This window comes from Aythya ferina, assembly GCF_964211825.1.
Source record: "Aythya ferina genome assembly, chromosome: 22".
NCBI lineage: Eukaryota > Metazoa > Chordata > Aves > Anseriformes > Anatidae > Aythya > Aythya ferina.
The window spans coordinates 6,690,968-6,717,910 of NC_140320.1; the positions used below are offsets into that span (position 1 = coordinate 6,690,968).

General features: G+C 53.6%; 1 protein-coding gene and 1 long non-coding RNA gene across 2 annotated transcripts in view; one reads left to right on the forward strand and one right to left on the reverse strand.

The window, feature by feature from the left end:
* The window catches only part of APOC3 (apolipoprotein C3), a 214,537-nt gene that overhangs the window by 130,282 nt on the left and 57,312 nt on the right, over positions 1-26,943 (forward strand). The gene's annotated exons all lie outside the window — the stretch shown is intronic.
* On the reverse strand, positions 23,812-24,974 carry LOC311422674. Its single transcript, XR_014685477.1, has 3 exons — positions 24,824-24,974; positions 24,662-24,706; positions 23,812-24,027 (listed from the first exon to the last, which is right to left on the reverse strand). It is a non-coding gene; the product is annotated as an uncharacterized lncRNA (long non-coding RNA).

The window sequence follows — 26,943 nt, forward strand, 5'->3', positions numbered from 1 at the left end:
CAGCAGCACAGGCGAACATCCCTGGGCTGGGAGTGAGCATCCTGGCCCTGGGGCCGATCCCCCCGGCACCGACAGCACTGAGGAGAACCCCGTGTCCCAGCTCATCCTTTTGCAGAGCCAGGACAGCTCCCGGCCCCGGGGTGCTGTGCTCCAACCCAGCTGCTCCCTGGCTGGGGCCCGAGGTTGGGAAGGCGAGAGGGGCGCGGGTCCATGCAGCCCACCAAGTTTGTCTCAGCAAAGCCAAGATTTTCATTGGCGTCTCAAGAAAGGAGCAACCTCTCTGCATCCCCTTCGCCTCCCTCATTCATCACTGTCACATCTGTAGAGGTTTTTTATTTAACAAGCAATTTATTTCCAATTTGACTAATCTCAGGCTGGAGCATCTCACACAAATTCACCAAAGATGCCGGGGCTGTAAATAGACTTACGAGCCACACCGGTTAATATAAACTCCCATCAAAGTGCATCAGACAAACAGATACTGGAGGGAGACTGCAGGCCACTAAAATATGCAAGCAGCCGCAGTAAACAATCCCTCCTCCTCCTCCCCGTGGCTGCGGGGGCCTTTAAGCGGTTTAGATTTATATATTTGTCTTCCGGATTGCCCCGTCTCACCTTGGGAAGGCAACAAAAGCTTTCATAAACAATTTACAGGGAGATAATGCAGAGGGGCTGGCGGGAGGGTGGGCAGCGCAGGCAATCAGCACCGGGAGCCGTATTTCTCCGGGCCCGCTGCACTGTATCACTCCCAGCGCCGCGTTATCGTACCCTTGCCTGTAAGGTCATGTTGCAGCCGTAGATGTACTTCGGAACAACAATTCCTCCAGATAAGAAAAATCTAACTGGATAAGGGGACAGCTAATCAGGAGACTACAAGCCCCCGAATTGCTCAAGGAATCCATATTGATCTGAACAAGATATCAAATGTAAAATAAAGGGTTTTACTAACTCCACAGGCTGGTTCAGCCCCTGCAGCCTGGCACTGGATCTGCAGGAGAGGAGCCAGCGGTCCCATTCCTCCTCCCCGGGGACGAAGCCTCACCCTGCTGCCCAGAGGCAGGTGCTGCTTCCTTACCGTGGCATTAGGAGCACCCTCCCCATTCTCACCTTCCTGTAAGCCCACAGATGCAGCAAGACAAACACCTCCTATAAGAGGAGCCTCTTCTCCTCCACTTTTTGAGGGGCCCCCAGGTGCGGAGGAGCTGGGAAGGGGACGGTGACAGAGGGGGAGCCGTGTCCCCCAGGCTGCCCGTGCCTCTCCTGACAGAGGCCCTCCCAAAATCTCACCCCGGCCAGCACAAGAGGCAGAGGCAAAGTGCTCCGCCTGCACGGCGGCAATTACTGTGAGCAGGCATGTCCTAGAGAGATGTCGTTTTTAAACTTTCCCACTGGAAAATGCAGCTCCAACGCTTCCAGCCCTGAAGCGGCTCGTGCCACAGGTTTATGATGTACCCCGCAGAAGATTTCCCCTTTCATCCCTTACCCTCAAGCTCTGTAAATCATAAGAACAATTCTCCTTCTGTCTTCCTACCCCCTTCCCCATCTCCTTATTTATTTAAAAAGCTTTAGCAACTGATCGCCTCTCTGCTCTTTTCATGCTCTCTCTCTACCTTGAACTGCAAAGCTCTTTGATAAATGGATTGAGAGGTTTGCCTGCTTCTGACGGCTCTCCTGTACACACCACTGAAATACAAGGCTGTAATTCCTCGCCGTAGCTCTCATCACCGAGTCACAACAGATATACTCCCTCCAGCAAGAGCATCTGTCCCCACCACCCCAAACGGCAATATAGACACACAAAGGGCCGGGCTTGCTTTCCGTGCTATGGCAGCGTAAATCAGGAGTCAGGGCGCTGGCTTCAGTTCACAAACAGCAACAGAAGCAAGAGGGGACTTGGGTCTTAATATCTGGCACAAATGCCCCTGAGCCCTTTCCCCTGGCCCTCCGTGTGTCCAGCCCTGGGGCAGCAATCGTGGGTCTGGACTGGAGCTGGGAAGGGAGCAGCTCAGCCCTGGGGACCTGGGGGAAAGGAGCGGGGTGATGGTGACCAGACCTCACCTCCCTGAGCCTCGCTCAGCTCCACGCTTCTGTGTCCACTTAGCAGGGAGTTGCTGCGTGCGAAACAAATGCAGCTGGGTTATCAAAAGCATATCTACCAAGGCTCAGCACTGATGGTAGGAGAGATGTGACCAGCAGTCTGCTGCCGGGCTGCCCTGCGTGCTGGGACCACCCCAGGATTTTCCTGCACTGCTGGGAGCCGCAGACACCGCTGTGTTAAGCCGGTGCACAAATCTGGCATTTCTTCTGTTTGCACTCAGCTCTCATCCTGCCTCTAACATTTCTGCAGCAAGGCCCGGTAGCCAAACGGGACTCAAAGAGCAGCTGGGAGGCTGGAATTGTGCCTTCCTTCACAATTCAAATCCAGCTTTCCTTCCCAAGGTTCTGCTCAGCCTCTGCCTTCTTCTGGGTTGAGGACCAGAAGGGGAGGCACTGCAGCACCCGAGCTGCCGCCCCCCCGGCTGAGCAGGAGAGCATCTCTCCCACTGGTGTTTTGACGTTGCCATGGTGATTGCCAAGCGATAAATCTTGATTATTATTGCCCGGCGCTTTAAGCTGCAAGCAAAAGCAACCTTTCTGAAGCTGCTGGGTTCCCTTTGTTTTCATTCTCCACCCTCTCCTGGCTTTTGTGTGCACAGATCTCCCCTCGCCACGGGGATCACACCCGGGCAGCCCGCCCCGTGCACGAACATCCTGATAGGGACCAGCGCTGGTCCAGACCCCCTCCACCCCGAGCACCACACGCCCCTACAGCACCCACACCCACTCTGCCTGGGCCACATCCACCACCTCTCTTCTCCCTTTTTGCCCTGTAACGATGCTTTCTGTGCCGTGAAGCTGGTGGAAACCAGCAGGGCCCCCTTGCAGACCCAGTTCGGTGCACTGGGTTGGGGACATAGGACATTTGTTCCCCAGGTGGCCAAGCACAGCCCCACAGCAAGGTGCTGGGTGTGCCTGCACGGGAGAGCTCCCTTGAGAAGCATCGTGTGGTTTCAGCCCGCTCCAGCTCTCAGCCCTGCAAATCCTCTTACACTTGCAGATTCAAATGAGTATCCCCGGCTCATTTTTGTGTGGCTTGCCCAGCTCTAATCAATAGCTCTTGAATCAAAGCACTGAGCGGAGCTGAGGGGTCTAACGGGAGTTATCAGCTCTTTTGCAGTACCTGTGTGTAGGTAATACCCATTCTGCCCCCCAGCCTCCACAAAATCTGGGGGTGTTGGACCCCCAGACTGCATGCATCCTGCTTCTGAGCAAGCCCTGTCCCTCCCGGACAGATGTCATTTGCAATGTATATTCTGGGCTGCGCTTTCATCTCGGTCCCTTTCGTATTTTGCCAGAATCTTTCTCTGTGTAATTTCACCCAGGGGGAAACACACGTCTGAAATTCTGCTTTTAAAATTCCCTTTCCTTCGCGTCCCTAGCTCTCTCCCATGCTGGCTCTCCTCTGTGCAGGCACAACCACAACTGGCAGTAAATCTATAAGCCAGCTCCCTTCCCCTTTGAAGTACAACCGGCGCTGCTTGGATTCCCCGACTTTTTGCTCCTTTTATCTTTCCTCCTATTTCACTTGTGGATATTCAGATCCACAGATTACATTTGTCTTTCAAAATTGCTTTCTCGGTTGGTAGCTCCTTCCCCAGCTTGCTCGTATGGGGTTTGCTCAGCCACTTCTCCAAGCGTCCCCCTTCCTCTGCATCGCGGTGACACCTGAAATCCCAGCCGAGAGCGAGGACCTGGGGGCCAGGAGCCCCCTCCCCATGTCCCCCCACCACGCCAGGCAGCAGTCCTGGCGAGGAGCCGGGGGCCACCCTGGTCTCAGCACCACTCCTTTCATCAGAGCCCATCAGACAGCGACGGCAGGGGCACAGTGCTAATGGGGAGATGGAGCTGATGGAACTTGGACGGATCCAGGCTTGGCCACGAACATCAAAGGATGATAATCAGAGCTCTGCGCTGCTTCCGGGGAAGCAGATGCTGCTGGGGATGCTTTCTGCTACCCGTTCTGGCTCCACTCTCCCCTCCCCAGGTCCCCCCCGCACTCCTTCAGCTCCCTTTCATCTGCAAAATCATTAATTGAATTAACTCTCCACCAGGGACATCAGGACAGGCTCCAGAGCCATCCCAGCCAGCATTTGCCTCGCCGGCTGGGCACCGTGCAGCACAGTCAGAGCTCGGTGGGAGCCCTGGGCAGGAGGGGTGGAAGGGGCTGATGCCCCCACCTTTATCCGGGGTGTCCCTGCCACTTGGCCCCCACGTGCTCCCTGCTGTTCCCCCGCACTCTGCCATCTCCCACCCTGCTCCACAAACACCCAGGGACCCCACCCCGGGTCTCCCCAGCGCAGGGACACGATCTGCTCACTCAGACAGCACAGGGAAAGCACGGCGACAGCCAGCCAAACATTTCGATCCATTTATCAAACCTCCAGCAGTTCCTCTTTCAGGGTGAGCAAAACAATAAAACACATGGAGCATAGAAAGCGGCATCCAGAACATTGTATTAAATGCAAGGAAAAAATAAAGTAGAGACCTGTTGGCTCATGCCATCTCTTGTTCTATATCAAATGCCTCGCTCCCAGACTAATGGTGTTATGTAGACTGTTATATTGGTTCTTTGCTTTACGGCACTCCACATCCACCCCTAATGCTGGAGATGGATTCCCCTGCGCTCAGCAATTATTTGCCACGCTGTCCTCCAACGCCGCCCGCAGTTCCAAGCCGCTGTGCCCATAGGAGTGGGTGTCCCGCGGGGCCGGGCAGGGCTCGCAGCAGGAGAGGCAGGAGCAGCTCCCACGGTCACCTTGGCGAGTCATTCCTCCTCGTCCTGAGCCTCCTCATGTGCAAAATCACCCTTTGCTAAGCAACTACAGCTCCGCAGATAAAAGCACTGGGCAGCAGCCAGGCGGCTCCTCCCAGCTTCGCTGCTCCAGGTTCCCAGCCCTGCGGTTGAGCAAGGCACGGGACGCAGGTGGGACAAAACCTGGGGGAGAACCCGCTGAAAGCCAGACCCTGAAAGCACTCATTTGCCATCCTGAATCAGAAATTAGAGTCTAGCACAGGTGCCTGCATTCAGATCTCCCCTATCCCCTCTGCTGCCCCACGCTGCTGCTGCAGAGCCGAGCGCTGCTCACTCAGAAAGGGGTTTTGTCATCTGCAGGTTATTAGCAGGTGTGCCAGGGATGTTTTTCTGCAGAAGGATAAATCGGTTCCTTCCTCAACATCTGACTCGTCTGAACGCCTCATTTAAACATTTATCATAGGGCATGGCACGCGATCTTCCTTACAAATTGAGGTGTTATACAGCACTGAACGAGCTGACACACTGCAGATAGCACCGTGAGTATTTTGTCACCCTGATATTTCACCGCGGAGTTGTGTAGCACTTTTGACTGCTGTTTGTTCATGAGGTGTAATGATCCCTTTTAAACAGTGCTACTATAATTAAAGTTTTATATAAACCTTCCTAAAGAAGGGGAAGGGAGAGAGCCGTCTTTGAAACCTGCTTACAAAGGGATGTCACCGAGGGAGAAGGAGAAACTTTGACGTGTGCCGCGATCGCTGTGCCGTGCTGCAGCGCTTCCCTGCAGCCAGGGACGCTTCTCCTGCCCCCACACAGCCCTGCCCTGCCTCCCCGCCACCAGGATGCTCTGGTCAGTGACACCTTTCCAGCAATTAATAAGCAAGCAAGGCCCTTCCCTGCCCACAGCTCCGTTTATTAAGTTGTTTTTTCCAGGCATCCTCACGGAAAGCAGTTTCCTTCAGCACGCATTCTGCTGAAGCTGGAAGCACCTGAAGTACAAAGATTAAACTGCAGATCTGCAGCGCGGTGCTGGCTGGTGCCTTGGGTGTTTGGGTACGTCTGGATGCCTCCCTGAATTATCGGAAGTTCCTGAAATCTCAGGCCCTGAGCCAAAAGCTGCTCTGTGTGCTCCCGCGCCGCGCAGCACAAAGCACAGTGGCCTCAGGTCTGGAGGTTTGTGTGCCAAGCAAAGCCAGGCTGCAGCTCACATCCCACAGGGAAATGCTGCAAACCAGCAGCGAGCAGATTTGGGCATCCCCAAAGCCAGGCACAGATGGGAACCACCTCTGCTCTCGGTGGGATGGAGGGAGTCGTCTCCCCTGCGATGAACACAGAAGCGAGGGGCGGCCACTTCCCCAGCAGCACAGCGGGGACGCAGGCAGGTCCCCTGCTCGCCTCCTCCACCCCCACAGCCCCTATTGACAAACACCACCACCAGGCACACGCTGCAGCCCGGGGTGGAGCAGAAATTACGGGCTTTTAAGTGCAGGAGGAGGGATTTACGATGCAGTGCTATTAGCATTTGGCACGACTTTCCCACAGCACATCACTCGGGCACGGAAGCTTGAGAGATTTACGGGAGGTCAGGGTTGGTGGTGGGGGACGTAATCCCTAATAGTGTTGCACTAATTCTCCTCAGGCAGAAAGGGCTGTGACAGTGTGATGGACTCGGAGATAAGCAGATTATCTTGTCCTCCCTCACAGAGGAGTGCCGACCTGTGACTCGCTGAGCCCGAGATTAAGACTGAATTAACCTCCAGGAAGGAGGTTTGGCAGCAGAGGACACAGGGGGCCGCAGGACGGCGTCTCCCCAGCCCCTCCTCACCCAACACGGCTCCCTGGGGTCTGCCAAGGCAGGAGGAGCTGCTCCCTCGCGATGGGTTTGGGGAGAGGCATCCAACAGCCTGCTAGAGGCAGGAGACTGATGGCACCGGCAGACATCCACCGCGAACGTTCATCTGCCCTGGGAATAAGTGAGCTACAGAAATCTAGACAGACAGACGTGCAGAGACACACAGATAAATTACAAGAATTCAAGGAGCTGTCGTGGCACAAAGACAGACAGCCACCTTGTCAGAGGCTGCTGCGAGCCGCCTGTGTTAGCCCCCATTCCCTTCCAGGAAGGCTCCACCTCGCTAGGAACAGTGCATCACTATCAACCCAGCCACGCAGAAATCCACAAAGAAGCCAAGTTAAACGCTGTGTGGGTTCACCTTGCCCCGCTGCAGCTCGGGGGGAGGCAGCCCCGCATCACCCCTGCACGGGGCCGGGCTCCCAGCTGCAACAGCCCCGCTGGGGAAAGGAGCAGCGGCTGTGTGGATGTGGAATAGCAGTGCAAAGAAGCGAGGACCACGGAGGTGGTTTGGATATAGCCAATATACCCGGCCAGCCATGCATCCTTCTGCTTGCTGAACTGTGTGCCCATTTTTTAGGGCCAAAGCTGCAAAACGCTGCATGGGGCGGGTGTTTGCTCGGCACTGAATTAGGAGCAGATTCTGGTGCTCGCGTTTTAAAGCCTGCAACAATGAAGTTATCCTCCAAGGGCAACTCTCAACTGCCTCGGATTTTCCTTCCCCTCCGCTTTCTGTCATTCTGAAATGATTACAGATAAAAACCCGTGACAGAGACGAGTGCTTGAGCATCACAGCAAGGGGAAGCAGAGCCTTGGCCCCACAGCCCCTGCCCCACACTGGCTCCCCCATGCCCCGTGGCACCTCCGAGGCTGCAGATCATTAAATTCGACAGTGCAAGGAAGTCCATGAAGGAAGCCCACGGCCTTCCCGATCCATCCATCACTGTCTGGAGCCCCCCATATTGCTTCCCAGGCCCCCAGCTTGCCGAGGGGCTTTGATTTCACTGCTATTTCACCTCTGCCCAGCCAGGGCTCAGCTGGAGAAGAAAAACACAGAGCAGGGAAGAAAAAAAAAAAAAAAGGAAAAAAAAAAGAGCTTTTTCAATGCTGCTGAGCAGGTTTGTTATAGAAAGACATATTTATTTATTTAAGCGCGTGACAACCCGAGTCACTCTTATCTGACCAAAACACTTTGTTGATCAGACTTAGAAAAGCATCCCGGGCAGCAGAGCCATCTCGGCGCTGTGTTGGGAAGTGCTCGCGGACCTGCTGTTGTGTTCAGAGACAAGAAATCACCTCCGAGTTCAAAGACTGGCGGAGGCGATAGTCACCTTGGAAACGCAGCCACAGCCGATCCCGCACGGCCCCGGGGTGCAGCGGGGGCAAGTGTCCCACATCCCATGTCCCACGTCCCGAGGCCTCTCCTGGGGATGCTGGCACGTGAGAGGGACAGATCCCAGCTTCTGGGCGCAGTCTGATCTTTATGAACCCGTTTATTATTCACAGTCGTTGGAGGGAAGGAATTTATGCGGCTGGATTGCAGTCCCTGGGCGCACACACATTGCCCCTTTCCTTTAAACCTGTGGATCTGTCATCCAGCTCTGTGAACAAAATGTCTTTTGCAGATATTTTGCCTCAGCTACAGGCTGACACGTCCACAACGGGCACGTACGCGGAGCTCCGAGCAATGGCACAAACTGGATTTTGCAGCCCTCATCTATGTGTAATAATGGACCGAGGGGACGTTCAGCTCCCCAGGCCAAACAAACGCCTGCTGCAGCTGCACCACAGCCCGTTCGCTGTCCTGGAGCAACCCGGGGCGGGTGAAAAATCAGCATATCGCTAATGAAAGCACACAGCCATTTCCATCAGCTGCCCGCTGACATTATGCCGGGGCAACTTTGAGCCATAACACTAAAAGTTATCTTCCCTTCCTGCAGTAACAGAAAGCGCAGCACGGAGATGAAAGTATTTACAAGCCCAGAAAAACTCGCCTATGGTGCCTTTGCAAAGCGTTGCTGGCGGCCGAGGAGTAATAACGTGTCCCTCCAACCCCCCGGCCCTGGCACTGCTAAGAAGATCACAGCAGCCCCCGGATAAAAGCCGAACACCCTCCACCAGCCGAGCTGCCCCCAGCTGCCTGAGCCAGCAGCACGGCACCCACAGCAGAGGGAGAGCCCGCGATAAGAGTTGTCACGTCAAGTTTGTTGGCTTCCCTTTTCCCCGGTGATCCGATAGGAATCATCCCCCGGCACCAATGCTGAATGCTGCTGCTGCCTTCTGTGTGTGTGTGTGTGTGTATATATACGTGCGTGTGCGTATATATATATATAATATATAAAAAACCTGACTTCAAATTGATGGTGCCTGGTATGAAGCAGTTTGTCACCTGTGCTTTTATGATTACAGCAACTAAGGGGAAAAAGATGTCCTTTCAGATAAGCATTGAAAGTGGGGGAAAAAAGGAGCTTTCAAAGGGTCTTTGTTCTCTTGAAGTGCTCTGCTCCAGAAGCTGGCAGATTCCTCAGAGGAGGGGGAGGAGGTAAAATTTAAAAACAAAATGCGTCCTCATTTTCAAACTGTTTCATATTAACAGTCATCAATTATGGAATTTGCCTTGACTAATGTTTCAGGCCATTATATCACCCTCGATGTTTATAATTGGATCCTAAATTAGGATTAATTCTCAAGGAAAGGGTTCCGCGCTAAACAGGTGATTTCTCTCTCTGGAGCTCCAGTGACGCTCTCGTTACTAAAATAATCATTTGCTTTTTAACATTTATACAGAGACACTAAAAGCCCCGAGGCACCTTGTGCGGAAGCGCTGCACGGGCAGCCCGGGGCCAGGGCAGAGCCTTTGGGGGAGGACAGGGACACGGCCACGGGGACCCTGCTCATCATGCAGGGGGCAGGAGCTGTGGGCACCCTGCTCGCCGTGCCCTGAAGGGTCTGGCACAGACAGGGGGACAGGGCAGCAGCCCAGGAACGCCACCACGCCAGCCCTGTTGGGGTCCTCAACCTCTTTGTGCCCCTTCTGAATGGCTCAACAGCACAGCATTGTTATTATTTATTAAACAGTCGGTGTATTTCTTAATAGAAATTTCATTAGGAGCGTTAGGTATAGATAGTCACCAGCCCAGAACCTACAAGTAATTATGTTTAATTATTATGCCTGTATGTTTGGAATAACGATAGCTCCTGAGCACTGAGATTAAGAAGCGGAGTCAATTGGAACAGGAGCTTTTTTTTTTTTTTTTTTTGCCTTAACAGTTCTCCTCCGCTCCTAATTGGTTTTTGCATTTCTTAATAATCAGAAAGAGTTTACAGGAGACACCTCGCCATGTCCAGCCCTGACAGAGGCACTTCCCTTGGGATTTGTACCCCAAGAGTAGAGATGGGTGTGAGCCAGGAGGAAAGCCTGGCTGGTGGGAGCATCATGCCCTCAGCGCAAGCTCTGTCTCTGTGCAGAACCTTCCCACGGACCACTTCTGAAAACAAAAGTCATTTTTTCCTCTAAAAAGTAGCTTTGTAGAAGGTTTCCCTTATCTGCACCGAGCTGTCTCAGCCCCTGGTCTAGGAGCAGCAGCCCAGATGGGAGCATGCCTGGAACAAGCAAGCCACTGCATTTCAGCTCCTTGCCAAGGAAGCTGCCCCAACGAGCTCATTTTGCACTAACGAAGGGCACTGCTGAGCAGGAGCAGCACTGGGACACAGAGACCCCCGCACCGCCTCTCCCAGCCCAGCCAAGGGCACCACCACCCCGCGGTGCCTCCCCAGCTGCAAGCCTGGAGGAATCCGAGTGTTTGGGAAGGGAAGCAGTGCTACAGAGAGACAATGTTGAATGTAAATACCAGTTAAATATGCATTACCATATGCCTGCGCCTTTGCGGTCTGTTAGTAGGCAACGCGAGCCAGGGAGATGTGGGAGCGAAGAGCTGGAGGCTCAGAGGAGCGCGCTCCCCCCTTGCCAGCCCGGCACCCTCAGCCCTCACTGGGGCTGTGGTTTGTGTAAATGAGCAGCCGTGGACTGCTCCCAGCCTCCTCCCCGGGGAGCACAGCCTGCTGCACACCCAACACGGTGCCCTACTGAGGCTGCAACTGCTGGGCTGGGACTAGAAACCTCTCCAAGGGTGAAGCAGAGGAGAGGGAGGAAGAGGAAGGAGCTGAAGCCATGAGCCACGTCCCCATAGCATGTCCAAGACCACACAGCTCAAGGGACGTGGCAGTGGCAGAGTCCAAGGGCAGTCCTGCTGCACCCACCCTGAGCACCTCAAAGGAAACCACCCTGGGACTCGGACCTGCTCCCAGCCCTGCCAAGGGCAGCTCCAGCCTGCCAGGTCCATCCACAGCGAGAAGCCCCTCTGGCAGCAGGAGGGCAGAGCACAGTTCCCTGGGGACACGCAGGCGGCGGTGGCAGTGCCAGGGCTGCCCCCGAGCAGCCCCCACAGCAATGCCCCTGCCTGGGCCTGCGGCGTGCATGAGCGCACCGAGCCCAGATGGTAATCGTGGCTGTCTAATTAGGCGTGCATATGATATTAGCCAAAAATGTTTGATTATCTCTGGAGTTTCAGAGGAGATCAGAAAGCAAGCCTGCTCGGGGTGCAAGGATTACGCAAATGGGATAATTTGTTAGCAGGCGGCGCTGCGTAATTCCGTCTTTTGCTTTGCCTTGGGTCCTGCTGCCTCCCTCTCATCCGCACGCCTTCCCCTGCTGCTCGCAGGTCCCAGCACTCTGCATTTGCATCCAGCCCCCGGGGCACTGATTGCTGCCTCTTTGTGCACGGTGCAGCAGGGGGCTGCTCTGAAAGGAGAGCCACCAGTGTGTGCTCCGGGGGGAGGATCGCATCCTCTGCCTGCAGGAGCAGCCAGCCCTGCATTTCCCACCTCCCTCCTCCCCGGTGTGGTACAGCAGGGCCCCAGCATGAGGTCTGGGCATTTTCCTTTGCCCCACCATCCCTTTCCCTAGGCCGGGGTTTGAAGGGAGAACACAATCCAAACTGAACCCTTAAAATCCCAAACCTGCCTTTGCAAAGTGTCCCACACCCATAAAACAAGCGCCCGCTCCTTGCCCACGGAAACACAACCACTATTCTCATCCATAAGCCAAGTCACGGCAATCTGAGCAGCAATAAAACTATTTCCCTGCAAAGGTTTTTGCAGCAGAAGTGGCCCTCTCCATTCAGGCTGTGTGGGCAGTTAATGAAGCCCGCATGATTCATAGTGAGACGAAGGACAACTGCTCTCCCAGATCCATCCAGCATCATTAGGTATGTACCTGGACCTGACAATGCTGCTAGTTCTGTAACGCAATTAACCGCATGCTTAAATTCCAGCACATTTTCAAGTGCCTTGGTTAATTGGAAATATATTAAACATGGGTTTAGAAAAGTTAAACATGTACTTAAATTCTTTGCTAAACTGCAGTGCAGAGCCGCATGCAGGCAGAGCTGCGCAGCACCCAGAGGTGCAAGAAGGGCGCAGCCACCACAAGTCAGGGCCCTCAGCTACCACAGAGCCCTGGCCAGGAGCAAGGGGGCAGAAGGGCACAGAAGTGATATTTCCACACATGCAGAGCACAAACCCAGCTGCATGTCCCACACGATGCTCTACAGGCTGCAGGTAGCACTCCCACGGGAGCAGCCTTTAGCAGTTGGTTTAACATCCACCAGTGAGGCCAGGCGAGCAAAGAAATAAACAACCAGTAATTTGACTTCTTTTTTTTTTTTTTCTATCAGTGTGTTGTCATCTCATTTAATGGATGCTTTAACAGGTGCCTTGGTGCACCAGAGCTGCAGACTTGGCTGGAGCAGCCTCCTGCAGGGTACAGGAGGTCACCCCATTACATTCGCTCACACCAGCCAAGGCTATAATGGAGGTACTTGGGCTGCATTTTTTGTAATTATTCTTATGTTTTCTATAGAGAGTTCCCCTTCCATGCCGATTCTGGTTAATCCTGCTGCTTAACAAGTGAGAGCAAAGAAATAAATTCAACAAAGAGGAGAAAACGTGGAAACTATTGTCCCAGCATGGCATTGGAGGGGTTCCAAACCACCACATTTTAGGTTTTTTTGGCTGGCTTTTGGTCTGTTGTGAATCTCTAGAGGCACTCTCCCAACTGTTCCTTAACAAAGGCTCCCTTCCAGTTTAGCAGGTATTAATCTGGAGCTTTAAGAACACACCAAGAAGTCACCAGGCTCGACTGCAGCAGCACAACACAGCTGGGACTGTCCCAGTTTGAGCGAGGAGAGCAAAGAACATCCCACCCAAGGCTCTTCTCTGCCTTCCTCCCCAAAATTGGGCACAGACACGCTGTATTTCCCTCCTGAGTGCCTGTGTTTTATAGGTGAATCTATTTACATAACATTTATCACTCCCTTCCCACGAAGTCTACAGGGGTTCTCCTTCCTCGCCTTTATTGTGGAGCGCACCACCATTATTTAGCTCCTTTTCACCGCTCTGGTTTTCACCCTATCACGCTGGTGCAGACACTCATTAGGCAGGAGCGCCGAGGTTCCTCCAGCAGTACAGTATCGCTCCTTTAATCCAGGTTATGCATAACTAATGAAGCATGGCACATTGTTGCACGAGGAGACATATCTGATAGGACTGCTGCGGTGCACGGGAAGCACAGGACCAGAATAACTTTGCTTTGGTGCCTCGGCTTCACAGCTCAGCTTACAGGGAGTCTCCTGAATCAGTGGTGCTGGGTACAGAGGAATGCAACCTGCTATCAACCCTACAGACCGTGCCTGCACTGGGCCAGGACCACAGGCAGGAACAAAACTGCCCTTGCTCTGCAAAGGTCCTCGCAGAAGCTGGCTGCCTGTAGGGGCACGCACAGCACTTGTAGGGTGTATGGGCATGCCAAGGGGCCAGTGCTGCTGCTGGCCTCAGCAGCCTGTGTCTCTGCAGTGTGAAAATACTTTATTGGGTTACATGAATAAGCCTTTCCTGACTCAATCTTGAGTGAAGGGCTTTTAAGAGGTGATGGCGAGCAGGGAAAAAGAGATAGAGCACAGCAGCAGCTTCACGCCTCTCTCTCTCTCTCTCCCTCCAGAGAGGGTCATCCTTAGAGAAGCTGTTCCAAGAAACCAAATTGACACAGGCAATTACAGGGATATCCACAGCAGCCGGGTCCAAGTCCCTGCAGTTCAGTAGGCATGAGCAGACATCACTGAAGTGTACATGCACACTCCAACTGCCCATGCTTTGCTGCTGCTCCCTGTATTTTGGGGTGATACATCCAGCAGCTGGGGTCAGCACGCAGGCTGTCGAGCTGTGCAAGGACTGCTCCCAGCTCCAGGAGGGAGGGCAGATGTAGCCAGTACAGTCCTGGGTTGCACTAAGATAGGATACGATCAGGTGCAGAAGTGCCAAAAGGGTTTGGTCACGTCAGCGAGGAAGGGCTGGGCGGACAGCATTTACAGGCAAGAAGCAACACTGCTCGAGCTGGGGAGAGCTGCTGCATTTGACCTTACTTTGTCCTGTTCCTCTCCGCAGCTTTTGGCCACTCTCCAATTTCGCCAAGCATTTTTCAATTCTTCTCCTCAAAACCAGGCTGGGGCAGCCCAGCAGCAGCAGCTCCACAGCAACGAACCCGGGGTGCGGGGAAGCACCCGTCCCACACCGCACAGCTCCTGCTGCTTTCCAGCTGCCACCTGGAAGCAGCACAGGAGCAGAGCGTGGGGACAGCACCTCTCAGACCTGCAAACACCACTGCAGCCAGCTGCCCCGGCCAGGGCTGGGGCCAGCCCACTGCGGCAGCGCTCCAGGAGGCGAGCGGCGCCTGTCCCACCCCAGCGCATTCTCCTCTGAAATCTTTTGGCAGGGACAGAGCCAGCTCTAATTGCAATTTCCATTCTGGTGGCTGCGCTCTGCAGGCAAAATAGGTTCTGTCTATATAATGAGTCACTCCTGAATATCAATCTACACAGGATAAAATGGAGACAATAGCTGCTTACATGCATAGTGAGTTAATTATGAGCATCTGCTATTAATCTTGCTATCAGACTGCTAATTGCTCCTTCTCCTCCACAAAGACGTGCTGGAGGTGAATCAGCTCCGCCGCCCTTCCCCGAGCCCTGACTCTTTCCCAACAGGAGGTCTCAGCTCGCGGCTCCGCAGCACACAACTGCAGAAGGCAAAAGCAGAAGCCTCACACCGAGGTGTTTCAGCCTTTCCTGGAGCCAGCGGCTCCTGCCCACGTGCCTGTAGGTGCTGGGGCTTGCTCCCTGCTCAGAACAGGCACAGGGGGTGCACGGCCTTGAGGAGCACAGCCTCAGAGAGCGAGCAAGCTGAAGGCACCGCCACACCAGATGGAGGGGTCTCATCCTCTCCATGGGGGCTGTGGGGCAGAGGGGTGGGGTCCACAGGTGGAAAACACCCCAAAAAGCAGCAGGGCCAGGAGGTAGGGACACCCTGAGACACCCAGGAAGGTGCTTGGCAGCTCCCCTGTGCCAGCACCTCCACGAGGACACGGCAGGGACCCTGTCCAACAGCTGCTGGGGGTGATGGAAGCGTTTTGGGAGGCCGGCACGCAGCAGAGATGTCGAGCCGCACTCCCACAGGTGAGGACTTGACATATCGCGTGTAATGAGGAAAGAAAACGCATCAGGAGCATTTGGGGAAGATGACAGCGGATCAGACATGCCTCCTTCTCCCACAGATTTATTTTGTCAACCAGTCACTCAGGAAGGGGGGAGAGCCCAGCGGGCAGGAGGCGCTTGGAGCAGCCAGGGCTGAGGCTGCCCAAGAGCCCAGGCCCCCTTTGAACCCAGAGGTGCTCAGCGACTGCCTCAGAGCAGCTCCTGCTCGGGGCTGGCATCCTGAGAGGTGCCCAGGGGGTACCCAAATCCCAGCCTGTACTAAGGCTGCTCTCCCAGGAGGGCTGAGGAAGGGTTGGGGAAGCTCCAACAACAAACAGGGCCTGGCACGGGAAGCAAGGACCTCATCAGCATGTGAATGAACATGAGATTAAATCTGAGCCCTGAGCATTCAGCGCCTGGTGTAGGAAATGTTTGCTCCTGTCTTCTGAAGAGCCAGAGAGGAAAACAAAGCCGCAGCTTCCTCCTTTTTGTCCACAGCCCTGCCACCGGGGCATCCCAACGCTGCCACTGCCCGTGAGCCAGGCCCAGGCAGCCAGAGCTGGTGGTCCAGGGGCTGGTGGTCCAAGGACCGTGGGCCCTGACCCCATCACAGCCCATAGTTCTCCCCCCGTAGCAGTGGAAGGAAGCACAGGCTGACAGCTCGTGCTCCTCGCCACGATCTCTCCACCAAAAACCACCACATCCCTCACCTGAAGCCAGGAGGCATGGTTTGCAGAATACATATCACCTTTGAAAATGGACAAACTCATTTGTTTATCTTTAATTAGTTCAGTTTTTTTTCCGTCTGCCTGAAGTTTATCAGGGCCTTTGGAACACACCACGGTCCCTTCTCCCAGCACGAGAGCTCTCTGTGGGGCTCCTGCAGCATCCCCAGCACACCCAGAGAGCCGTGCCCAGGAAGGCAGAGCCCTGCCACCCTCTGGTTCTTGTGGCCTGAGCCAACCAGAAGAATTTAAGTTAAATTGTTCTGATATCCCCAGTGCAAAATGAGTGAGCTGGGCAGGGAGCTCTGCACAGCTACCAAGAAATCCCAGGAAAAACTCCCACGTTCCCACTGAAACTATCAAGCAGCACCATGAGAGCAGGGAATTTAGGGTATTTTAAGACTCTCAGAAATCTTCTGTATTGATTTCCCCTTCTCGGTAATTAGATGTAGTGATTAGGCTCTCCATTACATCGCAATGCTGTTTTGAGCGGAGGCAAGTAGAGCTTAGCATCCCTGTTGTAAACACTGGCAGTAACATAACCTAATCCATATGCACGGCAAACAGCCCAGCTGTATGACCAGAGAAACCTCCCTATGAATCTGGATGCTATATACATAATATATAACAAGCATGTTTATCAGATGATAACACTTCGCAGCTGCTGTTAAACGCGCACACAAGCCTTGAACTGCACGGAAACTTCATGTATTATTTAAAATACTTTCCCATGAATGCTGTCAAATCAAAACCAGCTACTGTGCCCATGAGGATAGTGGTCAGGGTACTGCAGCAATGCCTCTCAATGATAATGCCTGCTGTGCTCCTGCTGGTGTGCAGCGTGGAGAGCTGAGCCTGGCACGTGGCCATCCCGAGCTGCAGGTCATGCACGGATGGGACCAGTACAGCACAGGTTGCTCTGGTTCCTAGAGGGAAAGGAGCCTCCGTGGCCCCGAAGAACTTGACTTCTCAACCATGGGCCTCTCCTTCCAGGAGAAAAATCAAGCGCTTCGTTTTGAAGGAGATGAAGGGAAGGATTAGAAATCTCCAGTGGGATTTTATTAGTTCATTTTAGGTAACTTCCCTCCCATCTCCCCAGCCTTCCCAGGTAGGATCCTGAGCAGCACAGCTCTTAGCACCCACCCGTTACCACCTGCACAAACAACAGGATGTGCAAGGTAACCTAAACCTGACTTTTTTATTTAAGCTTACCACTTCAAAGAGTATTTCTACTGATTCATTTCCTCCAGGGAATTATGTCACATCTGAGACCATCTCAAGTATGGAAAGCTTCCAGAAATACCACACAGACCTCGTAAAAAAACATGCTCTTCACCTCCCTGCCTCTCAGTTTGTCTGTCCACACAACTCCCCCCACACATCAAGTGATGTTCAAGTGCTCCATGCACCCCCAGCCCCGTGCCAGCCAGACCAGCTGTCTCACAACTTGGTTTTGCTTCATCTGTTGAATGAAAATCCAGCGGCTATCCCCTCCCACATGCAGGGCATCCCTCAGCTTGCCTCGTGCAGCCTGGGTCAAGTAAATGAGGATTTAGCACCGCTTCCTCCAAAATAGCAGCAGCAGGCACAGCACGCTATTGATCCATTCTAATGCAAGCAGCCAGTGTAACCTTGTTTGCTTGGAGCCGGTATAATTTGGAGATTATGCTTTAATGAACAGATGATGTATGTTTCAATATACGGAACAAGAAAAGTAATGGAAATTTCAGACAGGTAAATAGAAAGCATAATTCTTGACTGATGGTAACAAATCCCTGGCACCACCGTAATGAGGTCCTGCCTTCGCACTTGGTCACCCAAAGCAGAGGACCCAGCCTCACACCGCCCTCACCCGGGGCTGCTCTGGCCATGGATTCAGGAAGCCAGCCCATGCTGGGAATGGCAGCAGTCCAGGGAAGGCTCTGCCATATCCCAGTGAGATGCTCTGAAGCAGCTTCCAACAGACGAAGGCAGAGATGGAGACACAAGTGCCCGCTCCCCTCCTGCTCCCAGCAGTTGGAGCCATCCTGCCCTGCAGAGGCTGCCCCAGCTCAGAGCCTGAGCTCGCTCTCAGGGCTCAAACACAGCAGGAAAAAAGAGCTGCCCTACAAGATGGGGGGAGAGCAGCCCCTGCAAAGCAAGGGAGCTGCCTGGAGGGGCCAGCCCCTGCAGCGTGCCCTGCCCAGCTCCAGCACAGCCCCACACAGAGGGAACCAGCTTGCAGGAAAGCACCTGCCTGCTGCGGGGAGCTGAGCTGCCCTTCCTTCCTCCTCGGGCATCGTCTGTCTGCACTGGCTTCCTCTCAAGACTTGAGGGCTCGAGCAGCCCCGTACAGTTGAGCTCAGCAGGGGAGCTCAAGACAAATGGCTTAATATGTGCTAAATCCAGACTCCAGCTTCAACACTTATTTCTCCTCTTCTCTTTCTTCTTAATATTTCATACTGCTCCAGATAAGAATGAATACAACTACTGTTATTAAAATCTTTTTTTATATTATACACACAGGTCAATGTGGTTTGCCCTACTATCTGCATTTTTAAAGGTATTTCAAATATAGGCTTTCTTTTTCACGAGGAAAATAAAATAAACCTGCACACTAAGCAGGACTAATACATCCCCAGCCACAACTGGGGCTGGAGGCTGCTGCTGGGGAGGATTTCTCTTCCAGACTGAGACACGCTCTCTGCAAGGCCACTTCCCTGCTCCTTGCCTTTCCCATCTGCAAAGAGGAGCAACCCAAGCCCAAGCCCTTTCCAGCAGCCAGTGAGGCATCTCCCATCCCCATGCACCTGATTTTTCTACCTATTCACTGCAGCAGCATTTGCAGGGTGCTGCCCCATCTGGTTCAGCACCCACAGCAGAGCCAGGCGCTGATCTCAGAGGCAATGCCCACCCAAACCTCCTTGTCCTCGGGCATTGAAGGAGAGCAAAGGGGGGAGCAAATCACCCGTCCTCCTCCTCTTGCTGCCCCCGGTGGGGCTGGGATGCCAGCACCCAGCCGCCTGCCCAAGGCACCCAGCAGCCACAGGGCCAAGCAGGGCTCTGGCAGCCTTTCTGCTTATTTATTTCCATTAAGCCTTCTGCACACAACCTGGAAGAAACAGCCATGGGATTTTTTTGTTGTTTGAGAAAAGAAAAACTGCCATAAATTTATTTACTTAAAGGATTTCTCACCAGAAAACAGCCCCTCGAGACTCCCATTTTCCGAGAGTGAATCTCTCACCTAATCACAAAGTGCTGCTATTTACTGTATCTGCTATCAAGGCAGGCAGTCTCTGTCCCGCCTTTCCTAACATCTATTTACCAAATCCATTTGCAAGTCTAAAATTTAATCAGCCAGGTTTCATCTTAGAGGTATTAACATTCAAATGGGACTCACTCCCAGAGATGGAGCTGGAGTAAGCCGACAATTCGGGGGGAGTCTGTGCATTAATAACGGGCGCCTGCGAGCCAGGCGGCTCTCTGGCTGCTGATTTCGGTATTCATCGAGTTATCCACAGGTTATTCACAAGCAAACTCTCCGTGGCAGGCCCAGAGGCAGCGTGTGCAAGCGTGCAGGATGGGTCCACACACTGCCAGCCCCTATGGAAAAAACACCACTGCTCTGCAGTGAAACCCCACAGAACACCAAGGAAATCTATTCAAGAAGGATAAAAAGAAATATTCCCAACCACCTCACTAACACGTGCCTCGTGGGAGGGATTCATTAGCTAATGCTCATAAAGCATGTTTTATGGCCTGCCCTTCTCTCATTGAAATGGATGGGAGGACCACACTTGACCTCAGTAGGAACAGGAGACATTTAATGACAGGAGCCAACAGTATTTTATACAAACCAGATTAGCAGTCCCCTTAAAGCATCCAGGCTGCCAGGCCTCCCGCAGGACGGACTGAGGCTGTCTTGCTCTGAGCACAGAGCAAAAAATTAGCAGTCCCATCAGGACCACAAGAACCCTATTTTTTGTTGTTGTCTTTTTTTCAGGATCTCACAAGCCCTTGGCAGGCACACAGCCTCGATGCCACCAGTGGGTGCACAGCCCCTCGTCCCCGCTGAGCGCCTCTCTCCAGCACTGCCGTGAACTTCTACGTGCTGCTTTTCCCACTTATTTCACCAGCTCCCCAGCTCCTCCCAGGAGAGGAGGTTTTTGGCCCTGCTGCTCCAATGTGCCACGAGTAAGAGATCATTAACTGACATCTCCCCTTCCCGTGCCTGGCCGGGGACTGCAGCACTTTAATGAAGTGTCTGTTCCAGCTGATATAGCCGGGATGTCACACATCATCTGGGCTTCTTTCATTATTTTCACCTTTTGCTGTCTCCAGCGCTGACAGATTAAAATTATTTGCACCACTTTCTTGCATATTTCATTAGATTTGCTTTAGCATCCCCGGCACCCGGAGCCAGCAGCGCCCAGGCTGCGTGGACGGGGGCTGCTCGCTGGTGCCACACATGGGGGCTGTGTTTGGCAGGAGGAGGAGAGCTCAGCCAAGAGGCACCGAGCAGGCACATCAAGATGTTATCCACAGCACATCACGGACTCCACATGCAGCAGCTGATGCAGCACCTCCTGTGATCGAGGGTGGCTTTGGGAAGGCACCAGCACTCTCCCCGTTTCCCCATCAGTAAATACAGCCAGTACATCTGTCTCCTTTCAGGAAGGGCAGTGCAGGACGGTGTCAGGCAGGCAATGAAATACTGACACGTTTGTTCCTAGCATCCACCATGCTCTGCTGAAGCCTGAGATTCACTGCCAAATCCGAGCAGGCTCAGTGCTACCAGAGGGACCAACAGGTTCCAGGCTCTGCGATGTCGAGCGAGCAATGTTACGCTGTGCTGCGTGATATTTCATGCCTGCTGCAGCTCGTCTTCCTCCCCGACATCAGCTCACCAAGCACACACCCATGGAAGGAGCCGGTGCTGGTTTGGACACGTGCAGGAGCATCACCTGGGGATGCAGAGCCCAAACCTGCACCCAGCTCCACCAGCAGGGATGCTCCACGCAGTACTGCTGGGTGCAACCATCCCTCCTCGTGGCAACACCCTTTGTGTGATTTGTTACAAGTCATCAGAAGAGAGCAAGTGTAAGAGCAGAGAGACATTATGCATCTTAGTACAATAGCGTGCGATGTCTTCCACTCCAATAAATAAAGGCAGAAATATTCCCCCCGGTCCCTCTCGCGTATCTAGCTGCTATCACTGGGGATCTTCCATGCAGCAGACAGGAATCTCATCTACTGCCTCGTGCAGTCAAATGGAAGCAGCGGGGAGCCTGCCACCGAGCCTCTGGCTCCTGACAGGGACACGCGTAATGAAAATGGAAACAGATTATGGCCAACCTGATACCCAAATAACAAATAGGGATCCTGGAGAGAAGCCTGTTTTACTGGAGTTGGAGGGGGATTCTGCTGATTTGCCATCAGCTCATCCCCACTGTGCTCCTCAAACGTGGAACCAGGTGGAATTGTGCTCCTCCACGAGTGCTTGGCAGCAATAGCAAAGGCACCGGTGCCAGTACCCAAACCCTCCCTGCACAGAAGGACCTTAGTGCTCACACCTCATCTGCACCAAGACAGTTTGGGGAATAACTGCAGGAACAAACAGGAGGGGCAGCCACAAGTCCCCAGGGCAGGCACCGCTCTGCTCTCACCAAGCCGACGGCTGCAGGATGGTGCTGACAGACCCAGGAGCACCCAAACTCCTGGAAAAACTAATTTCCAGGGAAACCCAGAGTGAAGGAAAGGAGTATCAGGGGCTGCAGAAGAGACAGTGGCACTGAAATCCTGCACGTCACCCCCTCCCTGAGAAGCACCAGCCCTGACGTGACCAGACAGGGTTTGAAGGCTTGCTCTTGTCTGGCACGGTGTCCAGAGAGCAAACGTGCGAGCGAAGCCTCGCACCGTGCCCGAGCTGCGCCTCCGTGGAGATACCCCTGGCCACATCAGCTGCCACCTCCCACCTTCCTTATTTAATTAACTCCCTCCTGATGTAGGTAATGGAGCTCTGGAGCTCTTAAACAAAGATTTAATCAGCCCAGGCTCTGCACTCACAGCAACTAACTCCCTTTGTTAGATTGGTGTGAAATCCAGGGCATGTTTAGCCCATGACAATGTCCTCACTGTTAATAGCTTCTAGCATCGTGCGTGTCCCTGAATAGTCCAGCACTGAGTCCTTTGGACTCTCTTCTCTGTGCATCAAAGAGTCACCTGGGTCATTGATTTTTTAGCATCATGCAAATCGAGCCAGCAGGGAGCTGGCAACTCCAGTGCATTATTATTTAGGATGGATAAACTCTTATTCCTGGTTCTCAGCATCTTGCCGAGACCAAGGGAGGGTTTCTGATTTATCGTGATTGTTTTTAATCCTGCGGAGGAGGCACAACAGAAAAGCAGAGGGGAGGGGAAGCGGGCAAAACTGTTTCCATCACCAAAGACCTCAAAGAACAAGGTGGGGCCCAGCCCAGAAGGAGGGTCCCCACCACGTTTCCCGCTCCTCTACAAAAGGCAGTATTTTTGACCTCCATCAGCTTCGTGGGGATCAGAGCTGGGCACCGAGGGAATGCCCAACAGATTGCCCCACAGCAGGCGGGTCAGCACAGAGCTTTGCACCAAGATGTCCCTCGCTAAGTCATGGCCAGCCCCACACAGCCCAGGCAGAGGCTGGCGCACGCACAGCTCACCGCAGCCGCTCCCAGCCTGCACAAAGTGCACCCGGAGTCCCCACCAGGTTAGCAAATGATCTCCTTCAGCAGCAGACGATGAACAAGACAGTGATCTATCGGCAGAAAGGAGACATCCAAAAGCCCTTCCAGACCTCTCTCCCACCCCCAGCTCTCTCTGCCCCCACCAGCAGCTCCTTCCCGACCCGAAGCGAATTGCAGATAGATTGGCTCCCGGTAAATGGCAATAACTTTGCAGAATGCCATCTTAATAAGTGCATCTCCCAGCCAGGGGTGAGAAGCAGCAGCTGAAGCGCCGGCGTGGATGTCAAGTTACAAATGAGACATCCAACTGCTTCATTTATTAGAGGGAATCAATTCGACTTTTCATATTCACCAGGAGTTTCAGGCAGGAAGGACCCCATCAACAGCCTGCACTCAGCCCATTGCGTTTTAGTACAATGCAACACATGGGGGGGGCGAAGGGAATGAAAAATCTCTCACCGCACAGCATCACTGGAAAACACAAGTGCTATTTTCCAGAGCCAGGAAGGGAAAGCACGAGGAGAGCACGCTGGATGCGCTGCCCCATCCTCCCAGCAGATGCTGCGGAATCACAGCAGGAGCACGGTTAAGCTACGTATCTGGGAACAGCGAATGTCATTTTTGTCATTAAAAAAAAAAAAGAGCATTATAAAGCACAGAACCATCCCAATCTCCTTCTTCCTGCAAGCACAGCCGGCAGGCTAACAAATGAGAGCACAACAGCACGGGACCCAAATGCTCACAGGGAGCCTCGGCGCTGCTGCCAGCCGGTCCCGAGCCCAGGGTTGCCTCTACCCAAACCCCTGTTCCCTACAATCAAAGCCTGCTCGTGTGCGTTCTGGTTTTACACTGTGCTGGCCTCATTAGGCTAAATGGGGTGAGGTAGAAGCATTGGTTCTCTTTGCACTGGGGAGCTTCAATGCTGCCCTTTAGACTAAGTTAGCAGGTTGTGTGTGTGCACGCAGTTTAATCCTCCAAGAGCTGTAATTGCGACTGTACGAAAATATTACAGGCCACTAGAAGCAATTTAATGATAATAATTTTTTTTAAAAAAAAATAGGAAATGAAGCAGCTGTCATCCTTGATTTTCAGGCTTCTTTATCATGCAAAAACCTCCTGTTCGTTTCCCCACAGACAATTAACAGATCCGCAATCACAACAAGAAGCCTGCGCCAAGCGCAAGGCCACGGGCAAACCAAACCTCTTCCAAGGCAAGCAGAGAGCACTGCTCAGCTAAGTGCACTGCTGGTCTGCAAGGCACCCACATCTCCAGTCAGTGTGGAGAGGAAGGACACACTGGGCCAGGGGACACCTGGGGAAACACCAAGCAGAGGTTCACAGCCAAATTTCTCATCTTCTGCCTCCACACACCCGCGTGTCCCACACAAATGGGACTGTGCCCAGCTGCCCCAACACCTCTGCCTTCCCCACAGCCCCCCAAAGGGAACCCTCACCTTAAACTGTACCTAAACCACACGTAATCTCATGCATGTCTGCTAATTAACAAATAAATCAAGTTCGTCATGCTGATTAAGAAAACGTAGCCAGTGCTGCACTGGTGGCAGGACACCTCTGTGCCACCCAGCACACTGATGGTGCTTGCCTCCAGATGTGTGCAGGGGGGGCTGCATCAGGGGCAACCCCCCCCTCGGTGCGATACTTATAGCCCGATTCAGAGCACCCCAGAGTTGCTCAAGAGAGACACCTGTAGGCAAAATACAGAGAGACCCTGGAAACCAGCCCGGCACAGCCATGGGAAAAGGGAAAAATTCACTGCCACCGTGACCTCTCCATGAGCAGGGATGTAGTGGGGGATGCCCCTGTGCTGGGGGGCAGGAGGAGGCTCCCGGTGTCACGGTGGGGCCAGGAGCACGGCCCCACAGCTCAGCAGCACCGCCGAGGCAGCAGGAAAGGTCACGCCACTGGAGATCACCTCCACGTCTCACCTGCCACGCTGCCCATTACGGGGCTGTCACATCCTCGCCAAGACACTTGTAATGAGAAAGGGGAAGGGAGAGGGGAAGGAAAAACACAGAGCTAAATTAATTCTGATGACAAAGATAATAACAAGATCAGGAAATGGTGCAAAATGAATCCATTATAATTACAGTGTCAGCACTGTCAGCCCCAAGGTCTTCCTCCGGGCTGCTGGAGACGAGCAGAGCAGCGCTCGCAGCAGTGCCGGGGCGCTGGGCACAGGCAGAGCAGCTCCTCAGAGCAAGTTGCCATCGAGACAAATGCTCTCTGCTGGTACGAGACCTCTCCTCTGCCACCCAGGGACGTGTTGATTCTCACAAAGAGGGCTTTAAAGCACCCAGTAAACTCATATCCCACCTGCTTTGCCGTTGCATTTATGCTCCAGCTGGTACCCTCAGCCTCTGTGCACGGTGCTCATGGCTCCCTGCTCCCCTTCCCAGCCTCAGACCCCACTCCTCAGCCCTTCCCCCAACAGCTGCCAAGGCTCACGCTGTTCCCAAGCCCTGCTGAGCCTAGGGTATGGCCTGGCCCAAACAAACAGCGCAGGATTTGGGATCATCGTTGGGTTTTCCAACATCAGGCTGCCACCCTCCTGGCCCAAGCACCAAGTCCCCGCGCTCCACAGAGCCAGGTGCCATGCCCTCCTTGCTGGTGCTACTTTCCAAATGACTAATTGATAGCATTTGGCCATCTTTCAACTCTTTTCAATCTCTTCAAACCCCAACTAATTAATCTTCACAACCAGAGCCTGGCTGACTCTTTGTCAGAAATGATTTACCCAATTAATTTGGCCCTTTTCTTTGCTCAGCTAACTGCAATCAGATAGGTTTTAGCAAATAGCTTTGTTATTCACAATTGTTCAATGAACCTGCTATGTGAACTTATTTCCATCTCTGGGCAGCTCAGATAGAGCTTGATTTGTGTCATTCCTCATTATGCCTTAACGATGGTCACAGGATGGGGTCCTCCAAAGCAGGAGCTGCACCTTCCCTTGCTGGTTGGGCAGGCGAGGCACAGCAGCCTCTGGGTGTGTGCAGGCAGCTGGAAACCCTTCGTGTGAACACACGTGAGCCAAGGCTTTGCCTGTTGGCTTTGCACAATCAGGAGCAAAACAAAAAATCCCAGAGCCCAGGAGTTACTGCAGCCACGGAGAAATGTTGCTTGCTTCCTTACGCTCTACCTGCAAATGCCAACGTCCTGGTGCAGGAGGGAAGTCATCACCTGGGCAAAGCAGCACAGCCACACGAGGAGCAAACCCCTCAGCAGCACCACAGCTTCGTGGCCTCCAGTTTTGGCTGCAGCATCCTGAGCAAGCAGGAACGAGACTTTTTGCCAGCACTGCTCCCTGTCCCACTGACCCTCAGGCACTTCTGCTGGGACCATCCACATTCTGCTTTCCACTGCAAAACCTAAAACCACAGATCCCTGCACAGGCAAGGCTGGGGCTCAGCAGCTTGGTGCCAGCTGGGGCTGGGTGCCAGCGATCCCTGGGACAGCAGCACAGCCCTGCAGTGCTCTCCCCCTCCATCAGCCCCCAAGATCAGAGCACAGAGCAGTGCACAGGAGCAGCACAGGTCCTTGCAAGCCGCTCGCCAGCTCTTGGCAGCATGCTCCTGCCTCGGGGTCCCCTCTGGGGCATGGAGGAGAGCAGCAGGGTCTCGGGGCCCTGTCCCCTCGTGCCATGCAGGCACTTGTCAGAGCTAGGCAATGGCGACACTGTTATTATACATGGCCTCACAGCCCATTCAAGGCACTGGAAGATGAATTATGTTTCATTTATATCAAAGAAGCAATCTCAGAGCCCATTTGTGATCAAATTTGCTGTCAGAGAAACTTTGCTTTATCTCATTACATCTGATATCTCTTGGCTTCTTGTCCTTGAGACTATTAAAGTTTAATGTCAAATTCGAGATGAAATGGAATCTTTGCTGTATCATCTCATCAGGGCCTGGTGCGCCCCGTCCATCCTCACGTTCCTGACAAGTCATTACAGCGGGGCAGCCGGGGGGGGAAGCCTTCCTCCCCTGCCAGCACCACACTTCGGAGGCAGTCAGCATCGAGGGAGCAGCACCCAGATGGGCTCCGCCAGCCCCCCGTGGGGCACAGCCACCCCAAAGCATCCCTGAGCACCCTCACCCATGCAATGCCTTCTCCAGGGCGTGGGGTTCAGGGGCAGGAAGGGGAATTGTCAGGCACGAGTGGTTTTCTCTTCTGCTGGAAGGCAGCACGCTGCCATGCCCAGTGCCAGGGA